This window comes from Hyperolius riggenbachi, chromosome 5 (assembly GCF_040937935.1).
Source record: "Hyperolius riggenbachi isolate aHypRig1 chromosome 5, aHypRig1.pri, whole genome shotgun sequence".
Classification (NCBI taxonomy): domain Eukaryota; kingdom Metazoa; phylum Chordata; class Amphibia; order Anura; family Hyperoliidae; genus Hyperolius; species Hyperolius riggenbachi.
The window spans coordinates 183,278,822-183,292,751 of record NC_090650.1 but is presented as its reverse complement, the minus strand read 5'-3'; positions in this window follow the sequence as shown (position 1 = coordinate 183,292,751).

Here is a 13,930-nt window from a genome sequence, read left to right as displayed (position 1 = left end):
CCATACTAGGTATACTTCACATAAACAGTTCAAGTAATTGCTGTGCTGCCTTATCACTTGTATTCCTATGAAGTTCATTCAGGGGGAGTGAGGATTAGCATGCAACATTAATCCATGCAGGGGGGTCTTTGCAGTAAACATGAACACTTGCTTGGTTAGTCAGGCTGTGAGGCATAGGGAATGTTCAATGGCATGCAGCGGGATAGCACCTATCCACCTCAGCGTTTCCACTTCCCTCATAAGCACAGTTACAATGCTCTGCCCAGCGGGCTCTCACCACCTCCTCCAGCTTATAGATCGTTCCTGATGTCTCCTCGAGTCCCCCTCTCTCTCGGCTATTGCTCGCTTCCTTCCTCTTCTCAACCCCTTACAGCGCCAGCTTGAATTCACGTAGCTCTGGATCCATGCGCCAGCAAGCGCGCAGCGTGTGACGTCACTCCGGCTCGTCCCGTAACTAGTATCGCCCGCCCCTCGGGCTTCCTCAGACGGTCACATGGGCAGCGCCGTCATGCTGTTTTAAAAGCCATCCTCTCCTGCCTAATCTGCGTATCTCCGCCTCTGCACCTTATTCATTGGATGTTCAATTCCACACCTTACAGTGCAGCAGCTAATGTTCGTAGCGCTATAGTTTCCTAAATTTAGACACATGAAAGTTCTCCACGGTCATACTATACAGATAGGGACCATAGGCTGCATGTTTATACTCACAAGAGGAACAAGGTTCATATAGAGGTTCCAATGGACCAGTCCAGAGTTGTTTATGCATACCTGTAAGTAGGGGCATTTTCTGTATGTACATTATACACACTACCTCTCACACACACGCACACCTACCCACAGGCAAAACACAGATAATTAACCTACACCTCAGCAATTCACATAGACCCCTGTACTATTTTTATACTACTTTTTTTCATCACATTGGGGAATCATGTTGTTAATACGTTTATTATTACCTTCATAAACAGGTGGGGGGGAGGGGGAAAGACTTTTAACCCCATCCACCCCCTGCTCACCAAAGGGGCAGACAACCAAGGATCTATTCTGGTAAGAAAGGGGACAGAAGTAATTCAGAATTCAATCCCCTTGGAATTACTGTGGCCAGTCTAAAGATCCAACTTGATTCTATTTGGCATAGACGTCTGTCCAGATTCCCCCCTCTTGTTGGAATAGGCATTTTAATAATCCCCTTGAATCTTAATGAATTAGGGTCCTTTTCGTGGAAGAGCTTGAAGTGTAAGCCTAACGGGCTAGTTTCATCTCCCTCTTTGATGTTTCCCACATGTTGTTGTATCCTTTGTTTTAGCATCCTGCATGCCTCTAGTTTTCATCCTCCGTCTCTGCTGCAAGGTATCCCTGTGGGACAACTGTTGCGCGTCCGCAGGAATTGCAGCAGGGAGGAGGAATATAGGAAGGAGGCTGAGGAGATGTGTGGACGGTTGTCTGCTCCTTTGGTGAGCAGGGGGTGGATGGGGTTAAAAGTCTTTCCCCCTCCCCCCCACCTGTTTATGAAGGTAATAATAAACGTATTAACAACATGATTCCCCAATGTGATGAAAAAAAGTAGTATAAAAATAGTACAGGGGTCTATGTGAATTGCTGAGGTGTAGGTTAATTATCTGTGTTTTGCCTGTGGGTAGGTGTGCGTGTGTGTGAGAGGTAGTGTGTATAATGTACATACAGAAAATGCCCCTACTTACAGGTATGCATAAACAACTCTGGACTGGTCCATTGGAACCTCTATATGAACCTTGTTCCTCTTGTGAGTATAAACATGCAGCCTATGGTCCCTATCTGTATAGTATGACCGTGGAGAACTTTCATGTGTCTAAATTTAGGAAACTATAGCGCTACGAACATTAGCTGCTGCACTGTAAGGTGTGGAATTGAACATCCAATGAATAAGGTGCAGAGGCGGAGATACGCAGATTAGGCAGGAGAGGATGGCTTTTAAAACAGCATGACGGCGCTGCCCATGTGACCGTCTGAGGAAGCCTGAGGGGCGGGCGATACTAGTTACGGGACGAGCCGGAGTGACGTCACACGCTGCGCGCTTGCTGGCGCATGGATCCAGAGCTACGTGAATTCAAGCTGCCGCTGTAAGGGGTTGAGAAGAGGAAGGAAGCGAGCAATAGCCGAGAGAGAGGGGGACTCGAGGAGACATCAGGAACGATCTATAAGCTGGAGGAGGTGGTGAGAGCCCGCTGGGCAGAGCATTGTAACTGTGCTTATGAGGGAAGTGGAAACGCTGAGGTGGATAGGTGCTGTCCCGCTGCATGCCATTGAACATTCCCTATGCCTCACAGCCTGACTAACCAAGCAAGTGTTCATGTTTACTGCAAAGACCCCCCTGCATGGATTAATGTTGCATGCTAATCCTCACTCCCCCTGAATGAACTTCATAGGAATACAAGTGATAAGGCAGCACAGCAATTACTTGAACTGTTTATGTGAAGTATACCTAGTATGGATCTGGGACTTATCAACATAGACTGCACGCAGTATTAACATAGGTCTGGACCCCAAGTGCATAATATACATCAGGAAGACTAGATACAGACTGGAACTCCCGGGAGTGTATCTTATTGTTTGAATGATGCGTATGGTTGTGCAGTGTGAGTGACACGGCCGGCTGTGTATGCTAGGCTGGTACACATTCTTAGGCTCGTTTTTATGGGGGTTTATATGGGGGGTTTTGTTATGCAGATAATCAATAAAATGAAATGTGTTATATGAGACTAAGTGAAACAGTCCTTTTTGTTGAAATTAACCTTTATCACTCTTAGGCTCCCCCTTGCTTTTGGGGTATTACACTTTTCGCATATTCTTGATGGGCGCTGGATAACATTATAAATTCCCCGTGTACTGTATACATCTATTCTCCCCACTAATCACCTGTCAATCACCCATCAATCACCCATCAATCACCTCCTGTCACTAACACTGCCCCCTGGGGGCTCCTGATTACCCACCCTCAGATCCCCCCACCCTCAGATCCCCCCCGTGTACTGTATACATCTATTCTCCCCACCAATCACCTGTCAATCACCCCCTGTCACTAACACCCATCAGATCAGACCCTAACCTGCCCCTTGCGGGCACCTGATCACCCGCCCGCACCCTCAGATTTCCCGCAGACCGCCCTCAGATCACCTCCGAAGTGCATTGTTTACATCTGTTCTCCCCTCTAATCACCCACTAATTACCCATCAATCACCCCGTCACCACCTGTCACTGCTACCCATCAGATCAGACCCTAATCTGCCCCTTACGGGCACCCAATCACCCGCCCACACCCTCAGATTGCCCTCAGACCACCCCCCCCCCCCTTATCAATTTGCCAGTGCATTGCTTGCATATATTCTCTGCTGTAATCACCTACTGATCACCTATCAATCACCCTGTCACCCCCTGTCACCACTTGTCACTGCTACCCATCAGATCAGACCCTCATCTGCCCCTTGCGGGCACTCAATCACCCGCCCACACCCTCAGAACGCCCTCAGACCCCAGCCCTGATCACCTCGCCAGTGCATTTCTTGCATCTATTCTCCCCTCTAATCACACCCTGATCACCTATCAATCACCCGGTCACCCCATGTCACCGCTACCCATCAGATCAGACCCTAAACTGCCCCCTGTGGGCACCCAAACACCCGCCCACACCCTCAGATCACCCTCAGACCCCTCCTGAACACCTCTCCAGTGCATTATTTACATCTGTTCTCCCCTCTAATCACCCATCAATCACCCCCTGTCACTGCTACCCATCATACCCATCAGATCAGACCCTCATCTGCCTCTTGCGTACACCCTATCACCCGCCCACACCCTCGGGTTTCCCTCAGACCCCAGCCCTGATCACCTCGCCAGTGCATTTCTTGCATCTATTCTCAACAACAACAGCAACAACAAATAACATTTGTCAAGCGCTTTTCTCCCGTGGGACTCAAAGCGCATAAGCATGGCTCAGACCATCGTGGTACAGAGGAAGAAATTTTATAAGTCTGGAAATGCCAGGCTAAACAGGTAGCTTTTCAGTCTGGATTTGAATAGCTCCAGGGATGGTGCTGTCTTTACTGGGTGTGGTAGGGAGTTCCAGAGAGTAAGGGCAGCATGGCAGAAGGCTCTATCTCCAGATTTTTTGAGGCGCACTCTGGGAGTGACCAAGTTTACAGAACTTGCTGATCTGAGGTTGTGAGAGGTGTGGTGCAGCTTTAGCAAGTCCTTCATGTATCCAGGGCCCAGACTGTGCAGGGATTTGAATGTCAGCAGTCCAATCTTGAAGAGTATTCTCCATTCTACTGGTAGCCAGTGCAGTGAGCGAAGGATCGGTGTAATGTGACAGTGGCGAGGCTGGTTTGTTAGCAATCTGGCAGCAGAATTCTGCACTAATTGCAGGCGACGCAGGTCCTTTTTGGGGAGGCCAACATAAAGGGCATTGCAGTAATCACACCCTGATCACCGATCAATCACCCCGTCACCCCCTGTCACCACCTGTCACTGCTACCCATCAGATCAGACCCTCATCTGCCCACCCGCCCACACCCTCGGATCGCCCTCCCCCCCCCCCCCCCCCAATCTCCTCCCCAGTGCATTGCTTGCATCTATTCCTCCCTCTAATCACACCCTGAGACACCCATCAATCACCTCCTGTCACCACCTGCCACACCCTAGCACACCTACCCATCAGATCAGACCCTAATTTGCCCCGTGTGGGCTCCTGATCACTCGGCCAAACCCTCAGGATCCCCCTCAGACCCCCTTCCGATCACCTCCCTAGTGCATTGATTGCATCTATTCTCCCCTCTAATCACCCCCTGAGACACCCATCAATCACCTCCTGTCACCCCCTAGCACTCCTATCCATCAGATCAGGCCCTAATCTGCCCCCTGCTGGCTTCTGATCACCTGGCCAAACCCTCACCCGCCCCACCGCAGTGACAGAATTTTTTCTTTCTGATCACTGCTGGTCTCTACGACTTAATTGTCGCTGAGACCAACCATTATGCCACACAATACGCAACCGCCAATCCAAGAAGCTACCATGCCCAGCCTTTTCGTTGGAAACCACTCCAAGTTTCCGAATTTAACATTTTTTGGGGCCTTCTCTTTAAAGAGATTCTGTAACATCAAAAACATCCCCTGGGGGGTACTCACCTCGGGTGGGGGAAGCCTCGGGATCCTAATGAGGCTTCCCATGCCGTCCTCTGTCCCACAGGGGTCTCGCTGCAGCCCTCCGAACAGCCGGCGACAGACCCGACTGTAAATTCAATATTTACCTTTGCTGGCTCCAGCGGGGGCGCTGTGGCTGCTTTCGGCTCCAAAGTAGACGGAAATACCCGATCTCAGTCGGGTCTGCTCTACTGCGCAGGCGCCGGAAACTTGCGCCTGCTCAGTAGAGCACACCCGACGACGATCGGGTATTTCTGCCTACTTCGGAGCCGACAGCCGTCAGAGCGCCTGCGCAGGAGCCGGGAAGGTAAAAATTTACGTCATCTTGTACAGAGGGCTGCAGCGAGATCCCTGAAGGACGGAGGACGGCGTGGGAAGCCTCATTAGGATCCTGAGGCTTCTCCCACCCGAGGTTTTGACGTTACAGATTCTCTTTAACATGGGTCTAGTCAAAAAGAATGTATTGCGGTCTTATTGGTCTACGCACCCAATTGATCACATGCCCATGTTCTCTGCTGCCATGTCCAGGTCACGATTTGAGAACATCCTGCGCTTCCTGCACTTCAGTGCCAATACAACCTGTTAATCTAAGAGGCCATCCTGCTTATGACCGGTTCCATAAAATTCGACCCCTCATAGACCACCTGTCATCAAAATTTGCAGATTCTTATACCCCTGAACAGGCATTTTGAGGCATTTGGTCTCCAGACTAATCCTCATGGTTTTGGGCCCCTAAAATGCCAGGGCAGTAAAGGAACCCCAAGTGACCCCATTTTAGAAAGAAAACACCCCAAGGTATTCCGTTAGGTGTATGATGAGTTCATAGAAGATTTTATTTTTTGGCGCAAGTTAGTGGAAAATGACACTTTGTGAAAAAAAAACAGTAAAAATCAATTTCAGCTAACTTGTGACAAAAAAATAAAATCTTCTATGAACTCACCATACTCCTAACTGAATACCTTGGGGTATCTTCTTTCTAAAATAAGGTCACTTGTGGGGTTCCTTACTGCCCTGGCATTTTAGGGGCCCTAAACCGTGAGGAGTAGTCTAGAAACCAAATGCCTGAAAATGACCTGTGAATAGGACGTTGGGCCCCTTAGCCCACCTAGGCTGCAAAAAAGTGTCACATGTGGTATCGCCGTACTCAGGAGAAGTAGTATAATGTGTTTTGGAGTTGATTTTTACACATACCCATGCTGGGTGGGAGAAATATCTCTGTAAATGACAATTTTTTTTATTTTTTTACACACAATTGTCCATTTCCAGAAATATTTCTCCCACCCAGCATGGGTATGTGTAAAAATTCACCCCAAAATACATTATACTACTTCTCCTGAGTACGGTGATACCACGTGTGACACTTTTTTGCAGCCTAGGTGCTCTAAGGGGCCCAACGTCCTATGAGTACCTTTAGGATTTCACAGGGCATTTTGAGGCATTTGGGTTCTAGACTACTCCTTACGGGTTTAGGGCCCCTAAAATGCCAGGGCAGTATAGAAACCCCACAAGTGACCCCATTTTAGAAAGAAGACACCCCAAGGTATTCCGTTAGGAGTATATTGAGTTCATAGAAGATTTTATTTTTTGTCACAAGTTAGTGGAAAATGACACTTTGTGAAAAAAACAATAAAAATCAATTTCCGCTAACTTATGACAAAAAATAAAATCTTCTATGAACTCACCATACTCCTAACGGAATACCTTGGGGTGTCTTCTTTCTAAAATGGGTTCACTCGTGGGGTTCCTATACTGCCCTGGCATTTTAGGGGCCATAAAGCGTGAGGAGTAGTCAAGAAACCAAATGCCTGAAAATGACCAGTGAAATCCTAAAGGCACTCATAGGACGTTGGGCTCCTTAGCGCACCTAGGCTGCAAAAAAGTGTCACATGTAGTATCGCCGTACTCAGGAGAAGTAGTATAATGTGTTTTGGGGTGTATTTTTACACATACCCATGCTGGGTGGGAGAAATTTCTCTGTAAATGGACAATTGTGTGTGAAAAAAATCAAAAAAATCTCATTTACAGAGATATTTCTCCCACCCAGCATGGGTATGTGTAAAAATACACCCCAAAACACATTATACTACTTCTCCTGAGTACGGCAATACCACGTGTGACCCCTTTTTGCAGCCTAGGTGGGCTAAGGGGCCCAAAGTCCTATGAGCACCTTTAGGCTTTACAGGGGTGCTTACAATTTAGCACCCCCCAAAATGCCAGGACAGTAAACACACCCCACAAATTACCCTATTTTGGAAAGTAGACACCCCAAAGTATTCAGAGAGGGGCATGGGGAGTCCGTTGCAGATTTAATTTTTTCTTTGTCACAAGTTAGCAGAAATGAAATTTTTTTTTTTTGTCACAAAGTGTCATTTTCCGCTAACTTGTGACAAAAAATAAAATCTTACTCTGAACTCACCATGAATCTTAGTGAATACTTTGGGATGTCTTCTTTACAAAATGGGGTCATTTAGGGGGTATTTATACTATCCTGGAATTTTAGCACCTCATGAAACATGACAGGTGCTCAGAAAAGTCAGAGATGCTCCAAAATGGGAAAATTCACTTTTTGCACCATAGTTTGTAAACACTATAACTTTTACCCAAACCAATACATATACACTGAATGTTTTTTTTTATCAAAGACATGTAGCACAGTGAATTTGGACAAAAATATATACAGAAATATTACTTTATTTGAAAAATGCCAGCACAGAAAGTAAATAAAATCATTTTTTTGACAAAATTCATGTCTTTTTTGATGAATATAATAAAATATAAAAATCGCAGCTGCAATCAAATAGCACCAAAAGAAAGCTGTATTAGTGACAAGAAAAGGAGGTAAAATTCATTTAGATAGTAGATTGTATGACCGAGCAATAAACCGTTAAAGCTGCAGTGGTCTGAATCGAAAAAAAGGCTCTGGTCCTTAAAGAGAACCCGAGGTGTGTTTGAAGAATGTGATCTGCATACAGAGGCTGGATCTGCCTATACAGCCCAGCCTCTGTTGGTATTCCAAACCCCCCTAATGTCCCCCTGCACTCTGCAATCAGACATAGATCACAGCCGCGCTCTGCGTACTGTGTTTACATCTGTAGTGTCAGTCTCGGCTGCTCCCCCGCCTCCTGCAGAGCTCCGGTCCCTACCCCCCCTCCCTTCCCTCTAATCAGCGGGGAGGGAAGGGAGGCAGGCGGGGACCAGAGTTCTGCAGGAGGTGGGGAGAGCAGCAGACTGACACTATAGAGAAAAACACAGCCCGTTGCGACACGCTGTGTGTCGACAGCACGGCTGTGATTTATATGGTATTGCAGAGTGCAGGGGAACCTTAGGGGGGTTTGGGATACCAACAGAGGCTGGGCTGTATAGGCAGATCCAGCCTCTGTATGCAGATCACATTCTTCAAACCCACCTCGGGTTCTCTTTAAAGAGGAGCTGTTAGGTATAGGGTCTCAGAGAAAAAAACACATATATCAGTAGCTAAATATTGGCTGTACTTACATTACATATGCATTTCACTGTCCACGTTTGGATTTCACAGAATTTTTATATAGTATTTGCAGAGAATGATGCTCCTGACAGCTCATGGCAGGTTCCATGTTTGTCTGTCTCCTATGAAGCCAATTGTGATGTAATATCCTCCCTGCTTCTTGATAATTCGACTCACAAAAAAGATCAGGATCAAAGATCCTAGTGGTTCATGATCTGGACAACACTACTGTGCAGTGAATATAAATTAGCCATGTGGCCAGGAACAACGGACTCATGCAGTATACTATAACGGAACATGTGCACTGGGATTTTTCAGTGCTGTGAGTTTTAGGCTGCTGTTACAAGCTGCTGTAACATGAGCCTATAACTTCCCACTGTGAAAGCAGCCTTAGGGCGGGATAGGGAAATGAAGGGGAGGACCCAAGGTAGTGCAGTGGGGAGAAGAAGCAGCCCCAGAATGCTTTGCAGTATCTGTTATGCGTCCTGCTGGCCTCCTTAGAAGTTTGGGAATAACGAGCCTTGCTGTTAAGCAAACATAAAAGTAAGAGAGATTTTTAACTTCAGTATTGCCTTTTTGGCTTCCTTCTAAACTGTTTAAGACAGGAGAATAGAGGTTTAAATTAGCTTTTGCAGCCTGACAGTTACTCTTTAAGGGGCGAAAAGACTGTGGTCCTTAAGTGGTTAATAGGTACTGCAAGGTATGGTGACCAAACACCCTAAAAATGAACACCACAAAGCCAACGGGAGCACGAATGGTGTAGTATGTCACAAGAAGAGTGATGAAAAACAAAAAGGATTAGGGTACTCACAAAGGAAGGTTTCACAAGAGGCAACTAACCGCTGAATGCAGGTAAAGATCTATAAACCTGACTCCACTTGGGTGTCCGACTAGAGCTGGATGCGGTCACACTCTTGAGAAAAACAACAAAGGTCCTATTGATGGCAAAGCCACTAGATACCAACGTACACCCCTCCCAAAGGAGGGTGAGAAGCACAAGGGGGGTAAGAGGCGTCCAGAAGTAAATAACTTTTATTAAGCACAGGCAATGGGTTTTGTGGGTGTACAATTATACAACTGTACTCACACATATATAAAGAATACATATTATAAAATGAAAGAGAAAGACAGACCATAAATATTATATAACAGATACAAATTATAAATTATATTGTAGATTGCTAAAATGTAGCAAGAGCCCATATTCAACACTCCATATCTAAAACCCACATTAGGACATAGATAACACAGCCATGCAAATTATTTCAGGGTCATTGTTAGACATGTATACACTTTGTTATCACTTTATTATTACTGTGTGAAAAAGGTTGCATGCGTTCATATGGCTGTGTTATCTACGCCCTAATGTGGGTTTTAGATGGAGTATTGATTATGGGCTCTTGGTACACTTTAGGATTCTACAATATAATTCATAATTTTTATTTGTTATGTTACATAACTTTTATTATCTGTCTTTCTCTTTGAATTTATGAATATCCTTTGCAAATAATCCTGCCCTTTGGAGAGAACGCTACCATAAAGCTGGCCATACACTGGCCCGATTTGCCGCCGATTCGACAGCAGATTCGATTACTGGGATCGAATCTGCTGCCAATCGTTCGCACTAAACGCACCTGCCGAAATCGGATCGGTCCATCGATCGCGCCGTGCGGGTTACTTCCGTCGATCGCCCGCGGGTAGGGAGTGCGTCGCTAGCGGCGGCCGATCCGATAGTTATACATTACCTGACGCTGGCTCCCGGGCATCTTCTCCGCATCTTCTCCGCGCTGCACCGCTCTTGCTTCCATCCCAGCGTACATTAACTTCCTGTGTCACTCCAGTGACCAGGAAGTTCAAATAGAGGGCGCTCTATTTGAATTTCCTGGTCACGGAGTGACACAGTGTACGCTGGGATGCGGTGCGGGATGCAGCGCGGAGAAGAGGACCCGGAGCCAGCTTCAGGTAATGTATGCAGGGGGGGGGGGGGACAGGCGGCAGCGGCGGCTCCACAGATTGTGATCGGTTTCAGGCTGAAATCGATTCACAATCTGTTTGCAGTAAAGGCAGCCATACGATCCCTCTCTGATCAGATTCGATCAGATAGGGATCTGTCAGCTGGTCGCTCTAATGGCAAATCGACCAGTGTATGGCTACCTTAACTGTTTTATTGTTATATCTAGAGATGTTTTTGGAATAACCCTTTTTCCTTCAGGACTTGCTAGAGTTAGAATTGTGCATTTGCACGCTAATGCGAATTGGTGGCAGCTTACCTGATTCTATACAAGATTTCAGTTTGTATTGATTGTACATACAATCAAAATTGTATTGTGGGTGGACTCCCCAACCAATCCAAAAGAACTTTGTCTGTAGTGTAGTTACTTGAGGTAAGCTATCCTTATTTTAATCCTGTTTTTATTTTTATTTTTGAGAGTGCCTACTTCTCCCATTATTGAACTACACATTGTGTGAACAAGCCTTTACTGAAGTTAGGAAACTGGTTTAGAATAAAACATTGTATAATATTATATTCACAGCTTGGGCTGACAACGCAAATGCATGTGCCAAGCAGTATGCTGGAACAGGTGCTCTAAAGACAGATTTCACAAGGTAAGTGGAATATATTAGTTAAAAGTATACCTTGCTCAAGAAAAAAATAAACTGTTGTTATGTCTACTCCATGTTTACACTGTGGCAGGATGGACATATTTCCTTAAAAATTTTGATTACAACCCTTGTGCTAATTCACTTATTTCCAGAATTGCTGGTTAGTGTTGTTGTCTTACTTTTTTTTTTAACCACTTTATACCTGTTTTGATGCCTCTACCCTATCACTCATTAAAAGCAACAGAACACCAGGGATTTTTTTTTAAAAAAAAGGCATGTTCTAAATGGAGTCTTCCGGTGGGGGAGGTTTGGGGTTGGGTGAATGTGGTGGTGAGCGGCATTACTTACCTACGGGGCTTGCTTCTATGGCCTTTTACCAAATGACGGTTGCCATCTTCTCCACGGAGAACCCTGCACAGTGTCACATTTTCATTTTCCCAGCAGTGCCCTGCATGCGCCCTGCCGCCTTGCATGCTGGGACATGTAGTCCATGGATGCAAGTACATCTCTGCACTTGCATTCACAAACTAATAAATCTCCCGGGATGCATTGCACAGGCGCGAGCATGACACTGGTGGTAAAATGAAACTTTGTAGCTGCGGTCAGGCCATGGAGAAGAGAATGATTCCCATATGGGCCAGAGACCAGCGGAGCAGCACCCAGTAGGTAAGTACTACCAATCATACCAACCACTGCCCCCCACCCCCAACAGTACACTCCATTAAAAACCTCCCTTATAGGGTGAGGTTAATGAAAAGAAAATTCTCTGGTGTTTAGTTCGCTTCAAAGGACGTGAAGTGAGAGGTATATGGAGGCTGCCATATTTATTACCTTTTAAGCAATACCAGTTGCCTGGCTACCCTGCTGATCCTCTGCCTCTAATACTTTTAGCCATAGACCCCGAACAAGCATGCAGCAAATCAGGTGTTTCTGATATTTTTGTCAGATCTGACCAGATTAGCTGCATGCTTTATTGCAGGCGGATAGTTGTCATCCACTGCACACAGGTAGGGGTATCCCTGTGTATATTTGAATAGAATATTTGAGGGTTCGTCGGAACTGTACTGATGAGGAATCTTTTGTGCGAGAGGCGGGTGAACTGCACGCACGGTTTCAGGCACAAGGTTACACTGATAAGACACTGAGACAGGCAGACAAAAGGGCGTTGAATAGTTATAGAGATAAACTACTCAATCCAAATAGGGCAATTGAGTCTACTACACAACAGACTAGATTTTGTACTCGATATTGTGTGGCGCACGGGGAGATCACACACATATTAGATAAATATCGGTACATTTTGTGCAATGATTCGTTTTTTGTTCCACCCAGACCGAATATTACCTTCAGGAGGGCTCCCTTGCTAAGGGATACCTTGGTGAGGAGTCAGTTTTGAGAGTATGGCTACTTCAAGACCCTATTGGGCACCTATACCTGTGGGGGATGCAGTTTTTGCAGATTTATGCATGTGGGTGCATCTGTGGTGCTTCCGGACGGGAGACAGTGGAGGCTTTCACACTATGTTAATTGTATGACCAAGTTTGTGGTATACCTGCTTCTATGCCCCTGTGGGGCTGTCTATGTAGGAAAAAGTACACGTGAACTTAGAGAGTGGATCTCGGAACACGTAAAGAGCATTAAAAGTGTGAACTCCACTGCCCCTGTTGGGGTGCACTTCAGGCAATACCATAATGGTAATCTCAAGGGACTTTGGTTCGTGGGTATAGCGTATCCACGGTTCAATAAGGGGTGGCAACCATGACAGACTGTTATGTCAAAAGGAATGTCGGTGGATATTTGATCTGAGAGCTACGTCTCCCCCTCGATTAAATGAAATGGAAGGCTTTGCCTTCTTTCTTCCATCATAGGAGGTCATTTAGGTTTGGTATTCGCATGTGATAGGCTCCCTGGTTAGTGTGCGTGGGGCACAACCTTATTCGATCTGGGTGCTCCAACTTCCTGCTGCTTACTGTTCTGTGGACTTAATCATAGTCTGAAGTACTTTCCCCTTTTGCGTGTTGCCATTAACATAGGGCTGGATATATATTTGCAGCTCTTTTTGTTGACAACATTTTTTGATAGATAGGTACAGTGGATGCAGATTATTGAATATTGTTCATTAGATGTATAGATTAGTTAGGTATTTGCATGCATGTTATATATGTGTGAGAGATAGAGTGATATTCTGAGGAGCTCCATAACCTACCAGCAACGTTGCTTGGTCTAGGCGCATAGTTCACTCTGCTTTTCTCCCTCTGGCGTTTGGTTTGGGAGGTGTGTGCCAACAGCAGCTGCGCGGGCTTTCTCCCTCTCCCCCTGCCTACCGGAGTGATGTGGGCGGGTTTGGAGTGTGTTGGGAGGCGGCTCACGTTAGCTGATGACGGATTGATGATGTGGGGGGAAGGAGCCATCTCAGTATGTCTGGATAGGATATGAGGGCTGTTATAAGCTGTTATAAGCAGCCGGATGCCAATACGCGGTGAGCCACGCCTCCTGAGGAAACGAGCAAACATGTCGAGGCTGACAGTGGCGTCAACGCGTGTTTGCTTAGCCGCCTGACTGCACACTGCTGCACCGGACCCAGCGCTACCCTAACACGGGGACGACATCATAAATCTCATCCCTGGAGTGGACTGCCAGACGCACAACATTACTTGCCTGGACTCC